General features: G+C 58.1%; 2 non-coding genes across 2 annotated transcripts; both read left to right on the forward strand.

The window, feature by feature from the left end:
• Positions 1-50: 50 nt before the first annotated feature.
• On the forward strand, positions 51-123 carry TRNAF-GAA (transfer RNA phenylalanine (anticodon GAA)). The gene has a single exon. It is a non-coding gene; the product is annotated as a tRNA-Phe (tRNA).
• Positions 124-20,305: 20,182 nt separating this feature from the next.
• TRNAS-UGA (transfer RNA serine (anticodon UGA)) lies at positions 20,306-20,387 on the forward strand. Its single transcript has one exon. It is a non-coding gene; the product is annotated as a tRNA-Ser (tRNA).
• The last annotated feature ends 1,123 nt before the right edge of the window (positions 20,388-21,510 follow it).

Raw genomic sequence — 21,510 nt, forward strand, 5'->3', positions numbered from 1 at the left:
ATAGCTGAGAAAAACATTTCCAACATTGACGTGGGAGTTTTGCAGCAGCTGCTGAAGTAGCTCAGTTGGGAGAGCATTAGACTGAAGCTCTAAAGGTCCCTGGTTCAATCCCAGGCTTCAGCAGAGCTTTTCCTAACAAAGGCCCCAGAGCAATTGGTGACTACTTGGGTCCTTGCTGCTGGCAAACGCTCCTGGAAAGGACATTGTCAGACCTTTCTGGACACCTTGGTGGTTGCAGGCTGCTCCTTTCTTCTCCTGCTCTTCCTCAGCAAGGGGAGGGTGAAAAGACCCCATTGTGTCCACTCTCATCCAGTCAACTACACAGAACTTGCTGAGAGTTCCCGAAAGTCCACTGCTCCACCCGCTGAGCTAGTGAAAGGCAGCTCTTAGGGCCTCTCACCACCACTGTCTCCAGGTTGGCCTATCCATGTGTCTCGGCACATGCCACACAGGTGGATGGCATTGCAGGGGAGGCTCAGAGGAACCCAGCTGAGATTCTGTGGTGCACTGGTTATCCCAAAAGTTTCCAAGCTGAAATCAGCAACAAACACAGGATGTCATTTGTGTCCTGGCATGTGTTCCTGCTTGTATGGCTGGCCTGGAGCCTGGCCTTCCCTGCCCCTATGAGTGCCAGCAATCAGACAGCCTGCGGTACCTTTCAATGAGCCAAGGGAACACTTTTGTTCTAAGTGAAACAAAAACCATCCACCAACAGCCTTGGCCAGGGAGCCTGTCCTTCCTCTCTGGCTGCTATGAGCAGAGGCCCAAAAAAAATGACACAGTCTGAGTGGCTGGCAGGGAGCAATCAAGAGACCTGATGGGAGGCGACTTCAGCATTCACAGGTGGTGTGGATGGCAAGTTAAAGGAATGTGGATTGGATAAACGGACGGTAAGATGGATAGAAAGCTGGCTAGAAGGTTGGGCCCAGTGCGAAGTGATCAACGGCTCAATGTCGGGATGGCGGTCGGTTTCTAGTGGAGTTCCACTTCGGTTCGGTTCTGGATCCTGGTCTGTTCAACATAGTTATCAATGACCTGAATGAGGGGTTGGATTCCACCCTCAGCAAGTTTGTGGATGACAATGAGCTCGGGGCAGGGGTAGATACGCTGGAGGGTAGGGCTACGGTCGAGAGTGACTTTGACAAATTGGAAGACTGGGCTGCAAAAAATCTGATGAGGTTCAATAAGGACAAGTGCAGAGTCCTGCACCTGGGCCAGAAGAATCCCAAGCATTGTTAAAGGCTGGGGTCTGACTGGTTCAGTAGTAGTTCTGCAGGAAAAGACCTGGGAGTTGGAGTGGACGAGAAACTGGACATGAGTCAACAGTGTGCCACTGTAGCCAAGAAAGCTAACGGCACATTAGGTTGCATCAAGAGGAGGGTTGCCAGTAGATCCAGAGAAGTGATTATTCCTCTTTATTCAGGTTTGGTGAGGCCGCATCTGGAGTACTGTGTCCAGTTCTGGGCCCCCAGTTATAGGAAGGATGTGGATGCACTGGAGAGGTCCAGAGGCGGGCGACCAAAATAACAAGGGGGCTGGAGCATGTGACCTGTGAAGAAAAGTTGAGGGAATTGGGACTGTTTAGTCTGCAGAAGAGAACACTGAAGCGGGACTTTATAACAGCCTTCAACTTACTGAAGGGAGGCTGGAGAGAGGCTGTTCACAGTGGTCACGGATGGCAGAACATGGAACAAGGGACTCAAGTTGCAGTTGGGAAGGTCCAGGTTCAACATTAGGAAAACTTTTTCACTCGGAGGGTGGTGAAGCATTGGAATCGTCTCCCCAGGGAAGTAGTGGAGTCTCCACCTCTGGAAGTGTTTTAGTCTCGTTTTGACAAAACCCTGGAGGGGCTGATCTGATGGGTCTGGTCCTGCCTCGGGCAGGGGGCTGGACTTGATGGCTTTTTTAGGTCAATTCTATCCCTGTTCTATGATTCTAGTGCAGCCACCCCCACCCCTTTGTCCTATGGATTGAACAGCTCTGATAATAGACAAACCCCCAAAGGACCATCACTCCTTTGCTTTCACTTAACCCAGCTCTGCCCTCTCCACCTCAGCTGCTGCTCCTCGCATGGAGTCTTTTCCAGGAGCACACACCCAGCTGGCTGCAGTTCTCTCCCAGAGGCCAAGGGAGGAGGGTTGATCTCACATCACAGGAGCTGAAGAGGGAGAGGGCGGGAAAGGGCCTCTGAGAGAAATCCTGAGCACGGACTTTTCTCATGTGACTGGAGAGGTTGAACTGAGGCTGTTTCTTGTTGTCAAAAAGTGGGTGTGTCAGGAGAGGAGTTTGAAGCTGTGTCTCCCCACAGAGACCTGAACACACAGTTGAGGGCAAGGGAGACACTTTCGTCAGGCACTTGTGAACACTTTGCCACATGCATTTGACTTTTAGACACTTAACTCCTTCAACTGTGGGACAGAAGGAAGGAAAGTTGTTTCTCGGGGCCTGATGAGCTCTATTGGTTTATAATGAGCTGTTACAGTGCAGTGTCATGGGTTCAAAGCCCATACTGGCCAGTTTTGTTCTTGCATTGATTGTCTCATCCCACACAGCAATCTTCTCACACCTTTCACTGACATGTTGGCCTTTGGCAGCAAATGACTGTTCTTGTCCTCAGCTCTAGCAGAAGCGACTACATTACCAATTGCTATTTCCATCATCTTTGGAATGTGGAAGAGGATTTTCTTCTCTTCAATTCTGTTTCCACCTGCCCAAGGAGAGAAGAAAACCTCTCACCAGCTGATTCTCCCCCTCAGGTGCTCTGTAGCTTCATGCCCTTGTGCATTCGCTCCAGCTGTGCACAGGGGGTATAAATAAGACACACCTATCCAGGTGAGGGGAAGGAAATGTGGAGCTCACAGCTCATGTTACTCACTTCCAGAAGGGCAAGAGAATCAGGGTTCAAAAGTGTTTTGGGAAAAGTCTTATTGAGAAGGGGAAGATGATAGTTGTGTCAAATAAACATTGGTCCTGCTTGAGGGCCTGTGGCTGTCTGTGGGGCAGGCATGATGGGAAACCTCTTCACAGTGTGTAACATGGATGATTTTCAGGGGAACTTTTGCACATGCTGGGAATGGGAGCAGAGAAGTCACAGGACCTGCAGCTCATAAGCCATTACCTGTGCACAGGCATAGAGCTGGGTAGAGCAGTAAAGGCATAACAAGCCTGCACTGCTGTGTGGAAGGGGAAACTGAGGCAGTCCTACTGAGGAGTTTACCTCAGATTGCAAGAGTCTGAGTCCTGAGTGCTGTCCATTACACAAGAGGAGCAGCTGCTTGTGCTTAATTGACACTTTTCTCCCCCAGCTTAATTTGCTCTGCATTTATGGCTTGTTTCCATCTGCTCCCTCTCCTGGGCCTGGCAGGGCTGTGACTGTGCTGCTGGGCATCCTGTGCACTGGGATGGAGCCTGGGAAAACCGTGGCTGCCTCTCCTAAGTGCTGTGGGTGCAAGCAGTGGCTAGAAGAGAAGCCATTGATGGTCTGGCACTTTGGTTTCCTGTTTTGTTGAAGGAGTCCCTGGGCGGTGGCAGGAAATATCGAGGGGGTATGAAAATTGATGGTTGGAAGGTCTGGCTGTGTTTCGACTGCTTGTGAAATAGGGAATTGGAGAAGCTATTGCACCATTGTTATTGGCAAAGTTTTGAAAAGTTCTTGGTGCCCTTTGCTTGCCCATTCTCCAAAGAGAATCTGGCTGATGCACTGGGTCCTGAGAACACTTCGGAAAAGCACCAAACTGTCAGTGTGTGCTGCAGTGTCGTGGTTAGCACTTTGGCCTAACCTGTAAGTAGTCACTTGCTCAGGAACAGTGCTCCTGTCTCTTGTTATTTCTTCTGTGGGGCCAACTCATTTCCAGAAGAATCCTGAAGAGCGCTGCCTTCCTCCTCAGTGTGGTTTCTTTCCTTTCATGAAACTTTAATATCTAAAGATGGGGCAGAATAAGAGCCAATAAGAGCTCCCGTCTCTTGGGTGCTTGGTTGCCACCTACTTTGCAAGTATGAGCATAGAAGAATTCCACCCCTCAGTGTGGCAAACTGGCGGTTTCTTCTTCATTTGTTTCTGTTCAGCTAATGCCAAAGCATGTCCCAGTATTAGGTCAGGGTGATTGTGTGTAAAAACCAGCTGTGCTGGAGAAGGGCTGCTGGGTGTTGAAAGAGACGTGCTGCAGTTGGGTGCAGAAAGCTGTCAACCTGACTCCTAAAATATTAAAGAAAACTTGTGTAGAGTGAGTGTTGCTTTCAGCTCTGTGAGGATGGCTGAGTGGGTAAAAGCCCCTGCTTTGATCTATTTTCTTCACCTTCCATGGGTGTTCTGCTCTCTAAAGAGAAGTGTAGGTTCAAATCCCATTAATGACATCAATTTGATTTCTTTGACATCCCCATCTGGCCTCTTTTCAATGTCTCTGCTGACATTGCCCCAGCCCCTGCTCCAGGTTTCTGTGAGAGCAGTGGCAAGACTGAGGCATAATTCGGACATGAACTTCTTGGGAAAGTGACGGCGAACCTCCTACTCTGGCAGTGTGACCACACAGTCAAGTGGCTAAGACCCACCATCTCTACCAAGCTCCTGCTCTCTGCTCTGAGGACTGCACGAATGCCAGGCTTGTAATGCACCAAAGGGGTTGTATCCCCTTGTGTCACCAGCCCCACCTTGCAGCTGAGCCTTGGGCTAGTTATTTGGGCTCAGTCTGTGGCCAGAACAAGGCTATGGAAAGGGGATGGAGCCACACGCCTGTCTGTGGTGCCTGCAGCCCCCTGAGGGGAGAAAGGAAAACAGGCTCAGTCCCTCTCTGCTCACACAGGGGATGGAACTGCTGTGCGGAGTTTCATAACATCAAGGGGCTGAGAAAGAGCCAAAGGATTAACTTGATTCCATCAAACTCCCTTTTACACTTCCCTGTTTCCGTCCCTCCCCTATTGCTCTGCCGCTGGCTTTTAAAGCTGCTCACCGAGCTCAGGCCTTCCCCCTCCTTAGCCACACAGGGGCAGGCTGAGCCTCAGGCTGATCAAAGGCAACCAAGGGAACAAGGGATCAAACCCTCCCAGACACACAACCCCACCTGACACCGTCACTGACATGACCCCCAATCAGAATCAAACTTCACACAGTCCAGAAAACTCACTTCACTCCCACCAAACCATCGTACACTCACGGGCACCTCTTCAGCAGCACCATCTCCTGCTCTCCCTCTTACGCTCCCCTGGCTGCAGCCCCCTGTCCAAGACCTCATACAGAGTGTAACCCTGCTGATGGAAGGAATTGGGAGCAACCAGGGCTGGGTTCAACAGCTAGGGCTTCCTTTTCATCCATCTCACGCAGAACCAGCTTGAGCCCAACCCAGTAGGCTGGGAAATTCTCACACCCCTGGGCACCTCGCACAGGCAATGCTTCCCCACGCGCAAGCACAGAGTCTGAGTGTAGAAAAGGACTTTTAAGAAAAGAGGCAGAAAAGTCAATTAGCAACAGCTTGGGAAAATTATCACACCCAGAGTTCACAACCAATCCTCAAGTAACTGGCCCAGGTCAACTGCATTGAGCAATGTCCTTGGCCTGTGAGGCTCACCAGTCCAATACAGTCAAACCACACACCTGACGTTCTCTGCACCTCGGAATTCAAATGCCTCGCTTATGACTTGGTCCAGTCCATGTGGGCACTGACACCTCACGCTGATGTGTTCCCTTATGTCACCTTTGCTCCCGTCCAGTGTTCTGCTTGCTCCTTCCAGCCCTCTGCCAGTTGTCCACCTTCTACTCCTCCGACCAGCTACCCACTGGTCATGCCACCTGTTTGTCCCTGGCTACGTCTACACGTGCCCCAAACTTCGAAATGGCCATGCAAATGGCCATTTCGAAGTTTACTAATGAAGCGCTGAAATGCATATTCAGCACTTCATTAGCATGCGGGCAGCAGCGGCGCATTGAAATTGACGCGCCTTGCCACCACACAGCGCGTCCAGACAGGGCTCTTTTTTGAAAGGGCCCCGCCTACTTCAAAGTCCCCTTATTCCCCTGAGCTCATGGGATTAAGGGGACTTTGAAGAAGGTGGCGTCCTTTTGAAAAGGAACCCCGTGTGGACACGCTGCGCAGTGGCAAAGCCCATCAATTTCAAAGCGCCACTTCCACCCGCCTGGTAATGAAGCACTAAATATGCATTTCAGCACTTCATTAGTAAACTTCAAAATAGCCATTTGCATGGTTATATCAAAGTTTGGGGCATGTGTAGACATGGCCTTAGATACATACATATATGTATGTGGAGAACCAAGCAATAAATAACAGCACGAATTACATTGCATTTTGACTGAATCCCCACTAATACATAATACTTTAAACAAGGGAGCCCTGTGCAATCCATGTCTTAGGCAGTTACATCGACTGCCCTGTCCCCCACAATGACTTGGGGCATTGGTGAGATTTCACAATTCTTCTGCTGAGTGTTAGTATAAATTGTGATTTTACAACAATGTGTTTACAATCGAAAAAATCTCATTGCTTCCTTGCTACCCATCAGGCTTTCTTTGCAAGGTATCACACATGCACACCTTTGCATTCTCATGCAAATGATCTCTGGGCGACACATCCCTCCCAGCCTTCAGCAGCATTGAGTTCCTGCTGGCACATTCCTGACATAAGGAACCTAAATTGTTCTATCCAGAATCAGGCCTAATTGGTGGAGAAAACCCTGAGGGGTACAAGAAATCATCCCCTTTTTTGCACCTTGCAAAAAGAGACTTGCGGAGAAAAATCACCAACTTGAGCAAGTTCCATATTTGTGCTGCAGCTGCCGTCAGTGTTCTGTGTAAGGTTTGGGCTTGTGTGAGTGCTCAGCAGAGATTCCAATGCTTCCCAGCTGGTTAGCAGAGCATGTCCACCTCCGTTTCTTGTGTCTACTCATGGTGTGCATTTGCTCAGGCATAAGGTCCGGGGGTTGGGGGGGGCAACAGAACTGTGGCTGTGTCTACACGTGCCCCAAACTTCGAAATGGCCATGCAAATGGCCATTTCGAAGTTTACTAATGAAGCGCTGAAATGCATATTCAGCGCTTCATTAGCATGCGGGCGGCAGCCGCGCTTCGAAATTGACGCTCCTTGCCGCCGCGCGGCGCGTCCAGACAGCGCTCCTTTTCGAAAGGACGCCGCCTACTTCGAAGTCCCCTTATTCCAATGAGCTCATGGGAATAAGGGGACTTCGAAGTAGGCGGCGTCCTTTCGAAAAGGAGCCCTGTCTGGACGTGCCGCGCGGCGGCAAGGAGCGTCAATTTCGAAGCGTGGCTGCCGCCCGCATGCTAATGAAGCGCTGAATATGCATTTCAGCGCTTCATTAGTAAACTTCGAAATGGCCATTTGCATGGCCATTTCGAAGTTTGGGGCACGTGTAGACATAGCCTGTGAGAGGTCTTTAGGGAAAGGACAGGGGGCCATACTCCACATTCCCACCAGGTTGGGATGGGGCTGGGATTATGAGGAGGTGGGGGCAAGGGTCAGGTCCAATACGCTTGGGTTAACTGGGGGCTGCAAGAAAGGAAGGAGGGGTTGGGGGCAGACTGGGTGGGAGCAGGGCAGCCATGTTAGTGTAACCCTTCTATTAATGCCAGATGCCTGCCAGAAAGGCCGGGTTCAACTCTTGTGGGGTTTTCCTGTAAAGGATACGACCAACCGGCTCGAGCCCCCACCCAGTGGCCTGGGACAATTTCACCCCTGTGCTGGGTGCCTGTAAGGCAGTTTTCCCCCCCTCGCAAGCACAGAGTCTGAGATAGAAATGGCTTGTTTAATGACCATAACCTACCCCCAGGTTACAGTGACAGACGCAGTGTATCTAAGCAAAGAAGAGACAAACCCCCTTCACCCAGATCCCATCCCCACATGCAGAAGAACCCAGTCTCTTGCTGGGGCTCTTGGCCCTTTACCCCACACACAGTTACAGAATGTACCTTCTGCCATGCAGTCCTGAACGCAGAGCCCACAGATACATCACCAGGGCAGTACTAGCTGTTCACTTGTCTGCAGCCTCCCCTCACTACCACCAACCATAGCCTGCCGCTCCTCTCATCAGCCACCCTCCATCATCATGCACCCAACCCCACTGCTTGGAACTGCCCTAAAGGAGAACCCTGCAATTTCAGCTGTGAAGGGCCTCAGCTGCCACTCTGTGATTTCAGCTGCTGGTATCTCTTACATGTGGGCTGTGTCTACACGTGCCCCAAACTTCGAAATGGCCATGCAAATGGCCATTTCGAAGTTTACTAATGAAGCGCTGAAATGCATATTCAGCGCTTCATTAGCATGCGGGCGGCCGGGGCACTTCGAAATTGACGAGCCTTGCCGCCGCGCGGCGCGGCCAGACGGGGCTCCTTTTCGAAAGGACGCCACCTTCTTCGAAGTCCCCTTATTCCCATGAGCTCACGGGAATAAGGGGACTTCGAAGTAGGTGGCGTGCTTTCGAAAATGAGCCCCGTCTGGATGCGCCGCGCGGCGGCAAGGCTCGTCAATTTCGAAGCGCCGCTGCCGCCCGCATGCTAATGAAGCGCTGAATATGCATGTCAGCGCTTCATTAGTAAACTTCGAAATGGCCATTTGCATGGCCATTTCGAAGTTTGGGGCACGTGTAGACGTAGCCGTGGTTTCACAAACACCCTAATACCCAAGTCTATTTTTCAACAGGTGGGGAGGACTAGTTAAATCAGGCTTATAGCTACACAGCCAAGGCAGAGGCAAGGCCATGGCACTCGACAAGCTGGCTCAACCAATGCCCCTCCCCCTCTTTCTCACAATGTTTTAAGCCAAGGAGCCCTGTGTAATCAATGTCTTAGGCAGCTAAGGCGACTGCCCTGTCCCCCACAACAACCCAGAGCACTGGTGAGATCTCACAAGTCCCACACTGAGTGTCAGCTTAAATTGTGATTTCACAAATACATGTTTACAATAGAACAAATCTCACGGCTGACTTGCTACCCATGAGGCTTTGCCTGAAAAGGTATCACCCATGCACACCTTTGCATTCTCATGCAGATGACCTCTGGGAGACACGTTCCTCCCGGCCTTCGGCGGCGCTGCGTTCTCCTGCTCCCTGTTCCCCGCGCTGCCAGGGACGGGGGGGCTGCTGCTGCCCCCCAATTGGGCGGCCCACCTCCTCGTCCGGCGGCTGCTGCATCCTCACCCCCCAGGAAAGGTAAGGGGCTTCTGAAAGCAGCGGTTGGGCCCCCTCCACAGGCCTCTTCCTGTGGAGTGGCTTGGGAGGGGTGAGTTTGGGCAGGGCCCTTCCTTTCCACTGGGGCTCCAGAGGGGTGGCTGCATAGCCGGGGGGGGGGGGGGTGTTAGGGTGTGCCCCTGCCCCGCCCCTGCAGCCACCCCCCCCCTTATTGCCCCCCCACCCACACCCAGCCGCCGCTGGGGGCCCCTCCTCCACCTGGGCCCCCTTCTAACCAGCTGCCCCTTCCTTCTCCCCCTGGTTTCTTAAAGGCTCTGCAGCAGCTGCTGTGGGCCCCCCCCCCTCAGGCGCACGTGGGCACCCCCACCCCCCCATTTCCCCCAGGTTGGCTGTGCCCACGCCCCCTCCCACCCCCTTTTATTTTTCACTTCACCCAAGCGCCTGAGCCCCAACCCCCCACCACACACACATAAACTTTAATCCCTCACATCCCAGTGCAGAAAAGGAGCCATCTGACCATCTTGTGCTGGGAGCAGCGGCCATCTTAGGTCTCACCTTCCCCTGACCTCACTGCCCTCGCTCTGCCCTTCCCCCACCTGGCTGGGTCCTCAGCCTGGCCGGTGGGGGAGGGGCAGCCACGCCTCCACCCTTCCTTCCCCTCCACTCTCCTCCCCTCCCCCGCTCTCTCTTAAAGGCCCCACGCCCAACAAACTTCCCCCATCTCACAAACCCGCCACCATGACCCCCACACCCGCCGGAGGGTCATCCGGTGACCCCCTCCTCCCCTTGTCTTCCACTGTCACCCCTCCCACCCCCGAAACGGCGGCCCACTCATCCAGGGCCGCCCAAGACTCTGCCGCCATGTTGGCTGAGGGCGCGGGCGCAGGCTCCGGGGTTCCCACCACCTCCGCCGCGGCGTCCTCCAGCAACCTGGCCCCGCACCCACCCCCGCAAAAGGGCAGGAAGGGCCAGGGGAAAAGAAAGGGCAAGAGCCCCGCCCGGAAGGCTAAACCCCCCGTGGCGGGGACTCTCCCCCCCGCTGCCCAAGCACTCGCCGCAGCCTCCCCTTCTCCCCTTCCCCCTGCTCCCTCCACCACCCCTGGGGGCCCCGACATCTCGGCCCCCAGATTGTATGCCCAGGCGGCGGCCGCCGCCCTGCACCCTGCTCCTTCCGCCTCCGCCAGGACGACCATCCCCGACGGTCGCGGCCCCTTCCCCGCGCTCACCAGGATGCACGGGGTCCGCTGCCTCCTGGTGGCTGCCTCGCCCCACATGGAGACCTACGTGCTGGCGTTGGCACGGGTGGTGGGGTCCGCGGCCATGGTGGCGGCTCCCAGATGTTCGGGAAGATCGTCTTCTTCCTGGCTTCGGAGGCCGCCGCCCAGGAGGCGGTGGAGAGGGGCCTGGCGGTTGGGGGCGTGCACGTGCCCCTGGAGCCGCTGGAAGACCTGGGCGTGCGGGTGGTGTTCTCGTCCGTCCCGCCCTTCCTTCCCAACGCCGCCCTTCTGCCTTTCCTCACCGCCCTGGGCCGGCCTTTGACGGTCCTGAGTCCCCTCCCCCTAGGCTGCAAAGACCCCGCCCTCCGGCACGTGCTCTCCTTCCGCCGGCAGGCCCGGGTCCAACTGCCGCCGGCGGCAGCACAGGGCGGGGTGGCCCAGGAGGGGACTATACTGGTGCCCTATCAAGGGGCCCAGTACCGGGTCTTCTACACCCTGGGGGAGGCCCGGTGCTTTGGGTGCCGGGCGGCGGGGCATGTCCGGAGCGATTGCCCCCTGGCCCGGCACGAAGAAGAGGAGCCCGGGACCTCCTCCGACCCGGGGGGCGTCAGCCACGAGACCGGCGGCGCCCCGACCGTGACAGGCCCTGGGACCGCCCCTCCTCTTTTAGGCCCGGACGGATCCATCGCCGCTCGGGCGTCGGAGGGCGCCCGGCAGCATGGTGCCGGGAGAGAAGAAGCGGGCGCCGGCGCCCGAGCGGGCACAAAAGCCAGGCCCGTGGAGGAGAGGGAGGCAGGGCCGGCGGCAGGACCAAAAGAGGGCCCACCCCAGGGCGGGTCGCCCCTCTCCCTCGCCGCCCCACCCCCCTCCTCCCTCCCTCCCTCCTTGTCGGCCCTATCCCCTGGCCCCTCCTCCTCTACTGCCCAGCCCGCCTCCTCGGAGGGGTGGGTATTGGTGGGGGGGAAAAGGAAAAAAGGGGGGGCGCGCGTCCGGCACCCCACCCCGCCGGAGGACGGGGTGGAGGTGCCGCGCAAGGCACCCAAGAGATCTGCCAGCCCCGCTCCACCCGCCGAACCCCCGGCTACCAACCATCTGCCGGGGGTGACGGAGGTTGCAGCCGCGGCGGCCGAGGAGATTAACACCCCCTCGGCCCCGGAGCCAGAGCCAAAAGAGGCCGAGACGGCCCTTCCTGTGCCCGCGCCCTCCTCCGACACCCCTCCGGCCGCTACCCAGGCGGCTGTAATGGAGCTCCCGGAGGAGGTGGCTCCCGGCCTCGCCTTCCTCTCGCAGGAGGTCGAGGCCCTGGGCCTCACCCCGGTGGCCCTGGATGTGGAGGGCCTGCTATTGGAGGCCTGTGGGCCGCCCATGGACTCTCCACTCCCGCTCCCACCCTCCCCCTCTCCTCCTACCAGTGATACCCTGACTGCCACCTCCCTCTGCCCTGAGCTGTCCCAAGGGGCAACCCCTCCCTCAACTAGGGACAACCCCCCGGCGGAGGTCAGCCAGCCCCCGGATGCCCCAGGGGAATCAGGACTCCCCTTGCCCCCCCCCTTCATCCCTGGAACCAAAAACCCCGACACCCTCTCCCCCGACCTGCTGGCGCCTCCCGCTGAGTGTGCCGGCACCTCAACCTCTACCCTGCCATAGCCTGAGGAAGCCCCGCTCCTGGAGACCTCCTTGGCCCGTGTTTCCGCCCTTGCTCCCACCTTGGCCTCACTGCTTGCCACCCCTGCCACACCCCTTCCCGGCTAATGCCCCGCTCCAGAACCCGCAATCCCCCCCACTCTAAACCCTCCCCTTCCTCCCCTCCCCCCACCCCCTCCTTTCCTTCCCCCCCACGACCCCTCCCTTCCCCCACCGATCTCTACCTCCCCTGCCCCCATCCCTCCTCCTCTTTTCTACCCCTGCCCAGTCATACCTGCCCCCGAGGTCGTAACTCCTCGGGAGGCCCCTCTTGCACTGCCCTCTCCCAGCACTTCCGGGGCTGGTCTCCCTCCGCCGCCCCCATCCCTCCCAAACTCAGGCCCCAGTCCCTACCCCAACCTCTTCTCTGGCCGAGGGGCCCAAAAGAACGCGAGGCCGACGGGTTCTCAAGACCCCGAGGCCTCGGCACCCCACGCGCTGGCGGGTGAGATGCGCCAGTTCTTGGAGGACGTTCGCGGCTCCAAGAGCAAGGTTACTCTCGCCCTCCAGCGGTGGGGAGACTTCCATTCTGCTTTAGAGTCCGTGAGGGCCCTTCTGAGGGAGGGCAAGGGGACCGGGAAGAGGGACGCCGCGGTCTACCAACTGGCCCGTGGCTTCCGCGATGCCCTCGTCACCTTCGGCGTGGCTCACAGTTTGCTGCATGGCCCCACGGGAACCGCCGACGCTCCCTCTGGCGAGGATCCTCCCCAGCCCTCCAAATGGCGCCATTCATCTTTGCCACACTAAACGTCAGGGGCTGCGGGTCGGGTCTCCGCAGGTGCCGAGTGCTCTCCTTCCTCCGAGAGGGCGGGTAGTCGATCACCTTTCTACAGGAGACCCACACTACTCTGGCCGCTGAAGCCAAGTGGCGGCTGGAGTGGGGAGACGGGGTCCACTTTAGTCATCTCTCGGCCCAGCGGGCCGGGGTAGCGACCCTGTTCTCCCCAGACCTGCAGCCCGAGGTGCTGGGGAGCGTCGAGGTCATGCCGGGCCGCCTGCTGTATCTCCGGGTGCGGGTGGAGGGGCTGCCTCTCCACCTTGTCAACATCTATGCCCCGACACTCGGCCCGGAGAGAACCTCCTTCTTCCGGCAGGCGGCAGCCTTCCTCGACACCATCGATCCTCGCGAGTGCCTGGTCCTCGGCGGGGATTTCAACTGCACCCTCGAGGAGCGGGACCGCAGGGGGACCGAGAAGTGCCAGGCCGCTGCGGACGTCCTCAGGGAGCTCATTAACCGTTGCTCCCTGGTGGACGTCTGGCGCAGCCACCACCTGGATGAGGACGCCGGTTTCACCTACGTCCGGGTGGTGGGCCATAAACCTGCACACTCCCGGTTGGACCGCATTTACATCTCGCGGCACCATCTCTCCCAGGCCCACGCCTCCAGCGTACGGCCGGCCCCCTTCTCGGACCACCACCTGGTGGCCGTGAAGGCTTCCCTCTTGCCGGGGAAGCGGGGGTCGGCCTACTGGCATTTTAACAACAGCCTGCTGGAGGACGTGGGCTTTGTGGCATCCTTCCGGGAGTTCTGGCTGGCCTGGCGCGAGCAGCGGCATGCCTTTCCCTCGGCACGGCGGTGGTGGGACCTGGCAAAGGTGCGCGCGCGGCTCTTCTGCCGTGACTATACTCGGGGGGCCAGCCGGCGGCGGGATGCGTTGATAGGGCAGCTGGAACGGGAGGTCCTTGAGCTGGAGAGGCGTCTAGCCGCCAGCACCGGAGATCCATCCCTCTGTGGCACGTACCAGGAGAAGCGGGACGAGCTCAGGACCCTCGACGCCCATCGGGCACAGGGGGCCTTGGTGAGGTCGCGAATCCAACTCCTCCGGGAGATGGACCGCGGCTCCCGCTTCTTCTACGCCCTGGAGAAAAAGAGGGGCGCCAAAAAACATATCCTCTGCCTTCTGGCGGAGGATGGCACACCTCTTACGGATCCGGTGGAGATGCACGAGAGGGCTCGCGCCTTCTACGCCGCCCTTTTCTCCCCGGATCCGACCGACGCCGATGCCTGCAGGGCGCTCTGGGACCAACTCCCGTCAGTCAGCACAGGCGACCGGGACCGGCTGGAGCTTCCTCTCTCTCTGCCGAGCTCTTGGAAGCCCTCCGTCTCATGCCCACCAATAAATCCCCGGGCATGGACGGGCTGACCGTGGAGTTTTACCGCGTGTTTTGGGACGTCCTCGGCCCAGACCTGCTCGGCGTCTGGGCCGAGGCCCTGCAAAGCAGGGTGCTCCCCCTCTCGTGCAGGCGTGCAGTCCTCAGCCTGCTACCCAAGAAGGGGGACCCCCGCGACCTCAAGAACTGGCGTCCCATCTCGCTCCTCAGCACGGACTACAAGATCATTGCCAAAGCCATCTCCCGTCGCTTGGGGTCCGTGCTGCAGGACGTGGTCCACCCCGACCAGACCTACACCGTCCCAGGCCGCACCATCTTGCAGAATTTGTCCCTGGTCCGGGATCTCTTAGAGCTTGGGTGTAGGGACGGTCTGTCGTTCGCCCTCCTGTCCCTGGACCAGGAGAAGGCGTTCGACAGGGTGGACCACGGGTATCTCCTGGGCACCCTGCAGGCCTTCGGCTTCGGACCCCGCTTCGTCGGGTTTCTCCGGGTGCTGTACGCTGCCTCGGAGTGCATGGTCAAGCTCAACTGGACCCTGACCGCTCCGGTCAGCTTCGGACGGGGAGTACGACAAGGCTGCCCGCTCTCAGGACAGCTGTACGCTCTGGCCATCGAGCCCTTCCTCTGCCTCCTTCGGCGAAGGTTGACGGGGTTGGCGCTTCCAGAGGCAGGGCTGCGGCTAGTCCTGTCGGCGTACGCCGACGACGTGCTCCTTGCGGTCCAGGACCCGGGAGACCTGGCGCGTCTGGAGGCCTGCCAAGCTACCTACTCGGCAGCCTCCTCCGCCAGGGTCAACTGGGTCAAGAGCTCTGGCCTGGTGGTCGGGTCCGGATGGTAGATGAGCCGCCTCCCACCCGCGCTTAAGGCAATCCGGTGGAGCGCGGGTCCGCTGCTCTATCTAGGCGTCTTTCTCTCCGCCACGCATCCCTCTCCGCCAGAAAACTGGCAAGGCCTAGAGAGCAGGGTCGCTGAGCGGTTGCGGAGGTGGACAGGGCTACTCCAGGGTCTCTCCCTCCGAGGGAGAGCGCTGGTGTTGAACCAACTAGTCCTGTCCATGCTCTGGCACCGCCTCAGCACCCTGATCCCACCCCCCGGGTTCCTGGACCAGCTCCAGAGGTTAATCCTGGAGTTCTTCTGGCCAGGACTGCACTGGGTCCCTGCAGGGGTACTCCATCTCCCCCCGGAGGAGGGGGGACAGGGCCTGACCTGCACGCGCACTCAGGTCCATGTCTTCCGCCTCCGGGCCCTGCAGAGGCTTCTCAAGACCAACAGTGCAGATAGTCCGGCGTGGAGCACGCTGGCGCACGCTTTCCTCCGCCGTTACCGAGGGCTCCGATGCGACCGGCAGCGCCTCTATTTATCCTGCAGAGACCGTCCGCGAGGCCTCTCGGAGCTGCCGGCCTTCTACCAGGACCTCCTCCGCACTTGGCGGCTGCTTGCAGCCTCCAGGTCCTTAGGGGCCACCGTGGGAGAAGACCTCCTCGCGGAGCCCCTGCTACACAACCCCCACCTTCGTGTGCAGGCGGTGGAGTCTCGCACGGTGCGCCGGAGGCTGGTCCTAGGTGGAATCACCAGGGTCGGAGACCTCCTGGACTATGAGCGGGGGACTGGATGGAGGCCCCAGCGCTCGCCCGGCGCATGGGGCTCTCCGACCTACGCTCCCGCTGTCTCGTACTCCAGGAGGTGAAGGCTGCCCTGCCCTCCACCGCTCACAGTTACCTCGGCCGGGTCCTGCAAGAGGGTGCACACCGCCCCCCTCCTACTCCTAGCCCTCCGGACCTCTTCGTGGGCCCCCAGCTTCGCGATCCTGCCCGCCCCCCTCCCCCCCATCACCTCAGCTGGCTGCACACTTTCCAGCCAGTCCCCTTCCGAACCGCGCCTCGACACCTTCTGTACGCGCTCATGCTTCACACGCTCCACTTCCCCACCCTCATGTCCCGCCCCGATCACAAATGGTGGGACCTCTTGCCGTCATCGGAGGGTGGGGAGCCCCGGTGGGCCGGCCTCTACTCCACCTTGGTCCCGCGGCCCGCCGGGGACATCAGCTGGAGAATCCTCCACGGAGCGGTGAGCACGGGCGTGTACCTGGCGCGGTTCACCCCCATCCCGGACACCTGTACCTTTTGCAGCACGAAGGAGAACCTGGCGCACATCTACATCGAGTGCGCCAGGCTGCAGCCCCTCTTCCGGCTCCTCCAGAACCTCCTCTTGAGGTTCTGGCTGCACTTCTCCCCACACCTTCTCATCCTCTCAAACCCTATCCGTGGCCCCACAAAGTCGCGGGACCTCCTCGTCAGCCTCCTCCTGGCCACGGCCAAAATGGCCATTTACAAAACCAGGGAGGGGAGGCTGGCAGGGGGGGTGACCTGCGACTGTGGGGCCTACTTCCGTTCCTCCCTCCGCTCACGAATCCAAGCAGAGTTCCTCTGGGCGGCGTCCACCAACTCCCTGGACGCCTTTGAGGAACGGTGGGCGCTGTCCGGGGTCCTCTGCTCGGTGTCCCCCTCTGGCTCCCTCATTTTAAACCTTTGACCCTCACTCCCGCTCCTGGTTTTTCTTTCGTTGTCCCCCGTATTTACTTGGAACCGGGCTGTTTTTAATGGGTCCCCTCTCATTGTGAGAGGGGCCTTGTAGCCATGGGCAGGCTATGCCTGCCCACTCCCCCGGCATCCAATAGGTACATTAGGGACTGTGGGCGGATGTGTGGGGAGAGCTGTGGGACACTGTGGAGGACATGTTGGGCAGCGGCTGTAGAAGTGGCTGGTGAGAGAGTGGGCGGCTGGGCCAGCTGGGTGGTCACAGCCTGTGTGAGGGTGTCCAGACAGCCTCTTATCCATTTGGGCTCCATCTGACCTGGTGGTATCCCAGGTGGGTCCCACGAGGCTGTTCAGCTCCTGGAGGTGGGGCAGATGGTGGCAGCATCATGGGCTTGGCAGTCGACTTGCCACAGTTCCTTCATTTTGCTCCGTCGTTGGTCTGCTTTGCAGGTGGGGTGTCCCTTGGAGCTCAGGCTAGTCAAGAGGTGGCTGAAAACTGCAGCATCCTGGCACCTGCTTGTCATGTGGAGCAGTAGCTCCTCATCCCTTCAGAGCACCAGAATTCCTTGGCCTTGGCCTCACTCCTGGCTGGGTTTCTGAAACCCCTCAGATGGGTTGAAGGGGAGGGTCTGGGGGATTCAAGGCTCCAGGTCATTGGCCATGGATTGCCACAGGATTGGTGTGGGGAGCCATAGAGTGCACTGGATGGTTTCCTGGTGGGAGCTTGTGCTGTCCCTGCTGCTAGCACCCTCTCAGCTTCAATCCATGGGGTTTCTGGGTCCCTGCATCTTTTAATGCAGCTGGACACACTGAACACAGAGCCCTGCTTGTGCTGGCAGAGGCATCTCCGCGTGACAGCCAGCCAGCACCATGGAGGACCCCCTCTTTCAGAAGAGCGACGCACAGCTCATCTCCATTCATTCTCTTTCAAAAGAGCCTTTCAGTGGAAGCGGCTCTTCCTGAAAGGGGAAGGGAAGAGGGATTTTGAAAGGAGCACCATGTTCTTTCCAAATTCCTCTTCAATTTGCCCCATTGAAGCCCTATTGAAAGGCTGTGTTCTGTGTGTAGATGCTCCACAGCATCCCACAGAAGAGCCCCTCCTTTCAAAAACTAATGCAAAAGCACATGCTAGTCTATGTCTACGCATCAGCAGGTTTTTAAGGCAAAGTTGAGGCTCGTTTGAAAAATCCCACAGGGCAGCTCCACACAAAACACTTTCCTCCCATGTTAAATGAGAAGTACACAGCACTTTCTCTGGCAGCTGTCTCCCTCTCCCAGATGAGGAAAAGCGCCTCTGCCAAAAGAATCTTTCAGAAATAAGGCTGTGGCCACACCTGGCCAAAACTTCGAAATGGCCATGCTAATGGCCAAATCCAAGAATACTAATGAGTACCCCCCCATATAGCTGCGCAGAGCCACACACGTTTGAAAGCCACACTTTACACGTGCTACAGCCAGAAGCATGCGAATGCTAACGAGGTGCTAACCATTCAATTCAGTGCCTCATTAGTATTCTTTGATTTGGCCATTTGCATGACAATTTCAAAGTTTTGGCCAAGTGTGGCCACAGCCAGAATGTGGGTAGATGCCTCAGGGGCCCTTTTTCCGAAAATGTTGTCCTCATGGTGCTGGATTTTTCAGTCCCTGGCCCTTTCCTTCCTCAGAGTGGGGATTGTGCGGCCACTCTCCAGAGGAAGACCGGACCAGTTATTTTGAGCCCCCTTTTTTGTGGCTCTGATTAGCATGGACATGGCCCTCTGCAGTCGCTCAGAGATGAACCAATGCAGTGCTGGCCTCCATTAACCCCTTCCGACATAACAGCACTCCTAGTGGGGCGAGGTACAAGGGCTTTAGTTGGAGGGAGGTACAAGGGCCCCAGTGGAAGGGAAGTACAATGGCCCCAGTGCGGGAGGGAGGTACAATGGCCCCAGTGGGGGGGAGGTACAATGGCCCCAGTGGAAGGGAAGTACAATGGCCCCAGTGGGGGAGAAGGAGGTACAATGTCCCTGGGGGGTGGGTAGAAGTGCAATGGCTCCAGCATGGGAAGGAGGTAAGTTGTCCCCAGAGTGGTGAGCTACAATGGTCCCAGTGGGGGGAGGCACAAAGGCCCCAGCAGGGATGGAGGTACCATGGCCCCAGAGGCAGGGGGAGGGAGGTACAATGGCCCCAGCAGGGATGGAGGTACCAAGGCCCCAGAGGCAGGGGGAGGGAGAGGTACTATGGTCCCAGTGCGGGGGAGGTACACTGGCCCCAGCAGGGGAGGGGTGGAACAGTGTCCCCAGCATGGTGAGCTACAATGGTCCCAGTGCGGGGGAGGTTCACTGGCCCCTGTGGGTGAAGGGGAAGGTGCAATAGCTCCAGGGAGGGAAAGGGGAGGTCCAATGGACCCAGCTGGGGGAGGGGGAGGTACAATGGTCCCAGGGGAGGACAATACCCACCCCCCGTGCCCCTAGTGTGTTGTTCTCAGACACCCCCGTGGGGCCGCTCTGTCCCTGAGTGGGGGGCTGCCCAGGGCCCTGCTGCGATGGCCAGACAGGATTCGGCTCTCCCCCAGCCAGGTCAGAGCAGGTCTGAGAGAGGAGAGAGAAAGTGAACAAGGAAAATGATTGACTTGTTCCCATCATATAAGAACTGGGGGCCACCGAATGACATGAATGAGCAGGAGGCGTAAAACAACTAACAGGAAGCTCTTCACCCGGCACACAGCCGCCCCGTGGCTCTCCCTGCTGGGGGAGACTGGGACGGCCAGGGCTATAGCAGGGATAAAAAAGCTCGATCAGTTCATGGAGGTTAGGTCCAGGCTGGGAAGGAATGTTGTCCCTGGGCTCTGTCTGTCAGGGGCTGGGCATGGATGGCAGGAGAGAGATCGTGACCTGTCCACTTCACTCCCTCTGGGGCACCAGGTATAGACCACTTTTGGCAGACAGGATACTGGGCTGGCTGGACCTTGGTCTGACCCAGTACGGCCCTTCTTAGGTTCTTATCCATGTGGGGCTCCCCTCACCCCACGCACTGCCAGCCAGAGTCTGCAGGCACTGCTGGGGAGCCAGTCGGAGTGAGACCCATGCCAGGAACCAACCACCGCCTGCCTCTGTCCACGGCACTGCCCAGGGTGTGGTCACTGACAGCCACTGCTGTGTCTGGTCGGGGAGCGAAATGAAATGAAATGAAAATGTTCTTCTATTTGCAACTTGTTGCAACGATATTTTCTGAATTAGAAAGCTGTGATTATTCCAATTTTACATTGAACTTTCACTGGGCAGAATGGTCCCCCTCCCCCACCATCTGCTGCCCCAGGGCCACAGTTCCCTCGAATGTTCCCTGGGGACGTTGAATACATTTTGCTCTGAGCACCAAGGCCTGGGCAGATGTGCACCTCCAAGAGAAACACCGGCTGCTGCCTGTGGGGCTCTGCTAATTAGCCAGGCAGCTCCTAAATCTCTCCTGAGCAGCGTCCCAAGCACACAGCTTCCAGGGACACTGCCGGGGCCGGGGCTGAGGAAAGGGGAGGGCAGCAAACCCCACCAGCTGTCTGGCAGTGTTCCTGACCAGCCTCGGCCCACCGAGCATTCACCAGGGTCTCTGGCCTTGGGAAGAAAGCAGCCTTGTAGCTGTGATGGCCGAGTGGTTAAGGCCTTGGACTTGAAATCCAATAGGGTTTCCCTGTGCAGGCTCAAATCCTGCTCACAGCGAGGGCTGCATTTTAGCCACATCCTGTAACCAGGACAAGACAGCAGCACACACCCTGAGACACTGCCCAGGGGCTGTCTGTGACCAGTGTGTGGAAGAGGTCAGGGGAGTCTGTGCCTGCGGGAAATGCTGACCCTGGGGTGTGGTCACTGCTCTGGCTGCTGCTGTTCCCAGCCTGTCTCCTTTGTCAGCCCAACAGTGCTACACTCACCTGTGTAATGCCCTGGGAAGCAGTGGACAGCCCTGGTTCAGCTGCAGCCAGTGATACGGCAGCTGCCTCTAAGGGAGGGGCCTGTTCCCAAGGCTGGCTCAGGGGCTCTGGTCTCTCCCAGCTCCTGAGCTTTGCAGTGCAGAGCTGGGAAAGGGACAGACACTTGCCCAAGGGGGAATGAATGTCACAATCTCCTCTCTGCGCCAACAGCAATTGACTGATTTACAGAACTAGCCCCAGAGCCTGGGGCAGGTCTCTGTGTGACTGTGCCTAACCCTGTGCAAGCTCTGGCTTGTTTTGTGCTTGTCTCCAGCTGGGGAACAGCCTCTTTAGGACACATCTGCTGCCCCACAGCTGAAATGCTTTGGGGAGGAGGCTGGACTCAATGTTCTCCTGAGGTCCCTTGCAGCCCCAGGATTCTGTGGTTCTAAGCCCATAGCCACAGGAATGGGCCTGGAAAACACAGGGTCTGTCTGGTGGAAGCTTTGTGGGGCCAGGTGCTGAGAAAGCCCCGGGCAGACAGAGGGAGTCCTGGGAGACACAGGATCTGCAGAGAAGCAATAAGGACACAGTCCATGCTGCCAGCTGAGGGTGAGAGGTGCCGAGAGGGCAATGCCAGCCAGCCCCAAAGGGTGAGGGGCAGGTGGGGAGGGCTGGAGCCATTGTTCAGGGCTCTGCTTCCTGCAGTCTGAGTTCAATGTCAGAGGCACCTCCTGGGGCCGCCTTACTAAGGCACAGCCCTAAAGCTCTCTGAGCTGCTTCCCTCTCCTGTCCTGCACGAGAGTGAGTGGGGTGACTGGCGCCTGGTGGAGCCAGGTCTTTGGCCCAGCCAGATGGAAGGGTTCAGGCGATCAGTTGGTGCGCTGGAACTTGGCAGTGTGCCCAGAGCTCCCTGGAGTCCTGATGCTGGTGTG

The sequence above is a fragment of the Carettochelys insculpta genome, chromosome 7 (assembly GCF_033958435.1).
Source record: "Carettochelys insculpta isolate YL-2023 chromosome 7, ASM3395843v1, whole genome shotgun sequence".
In the NCBI taxonomy this organism is placed as follows: domain Eukaryota; kingdom Metazoa; phylum Chordata; order Testudines; family Carettochelyidae; genus Carettochelys; species Carettochelys insculpta.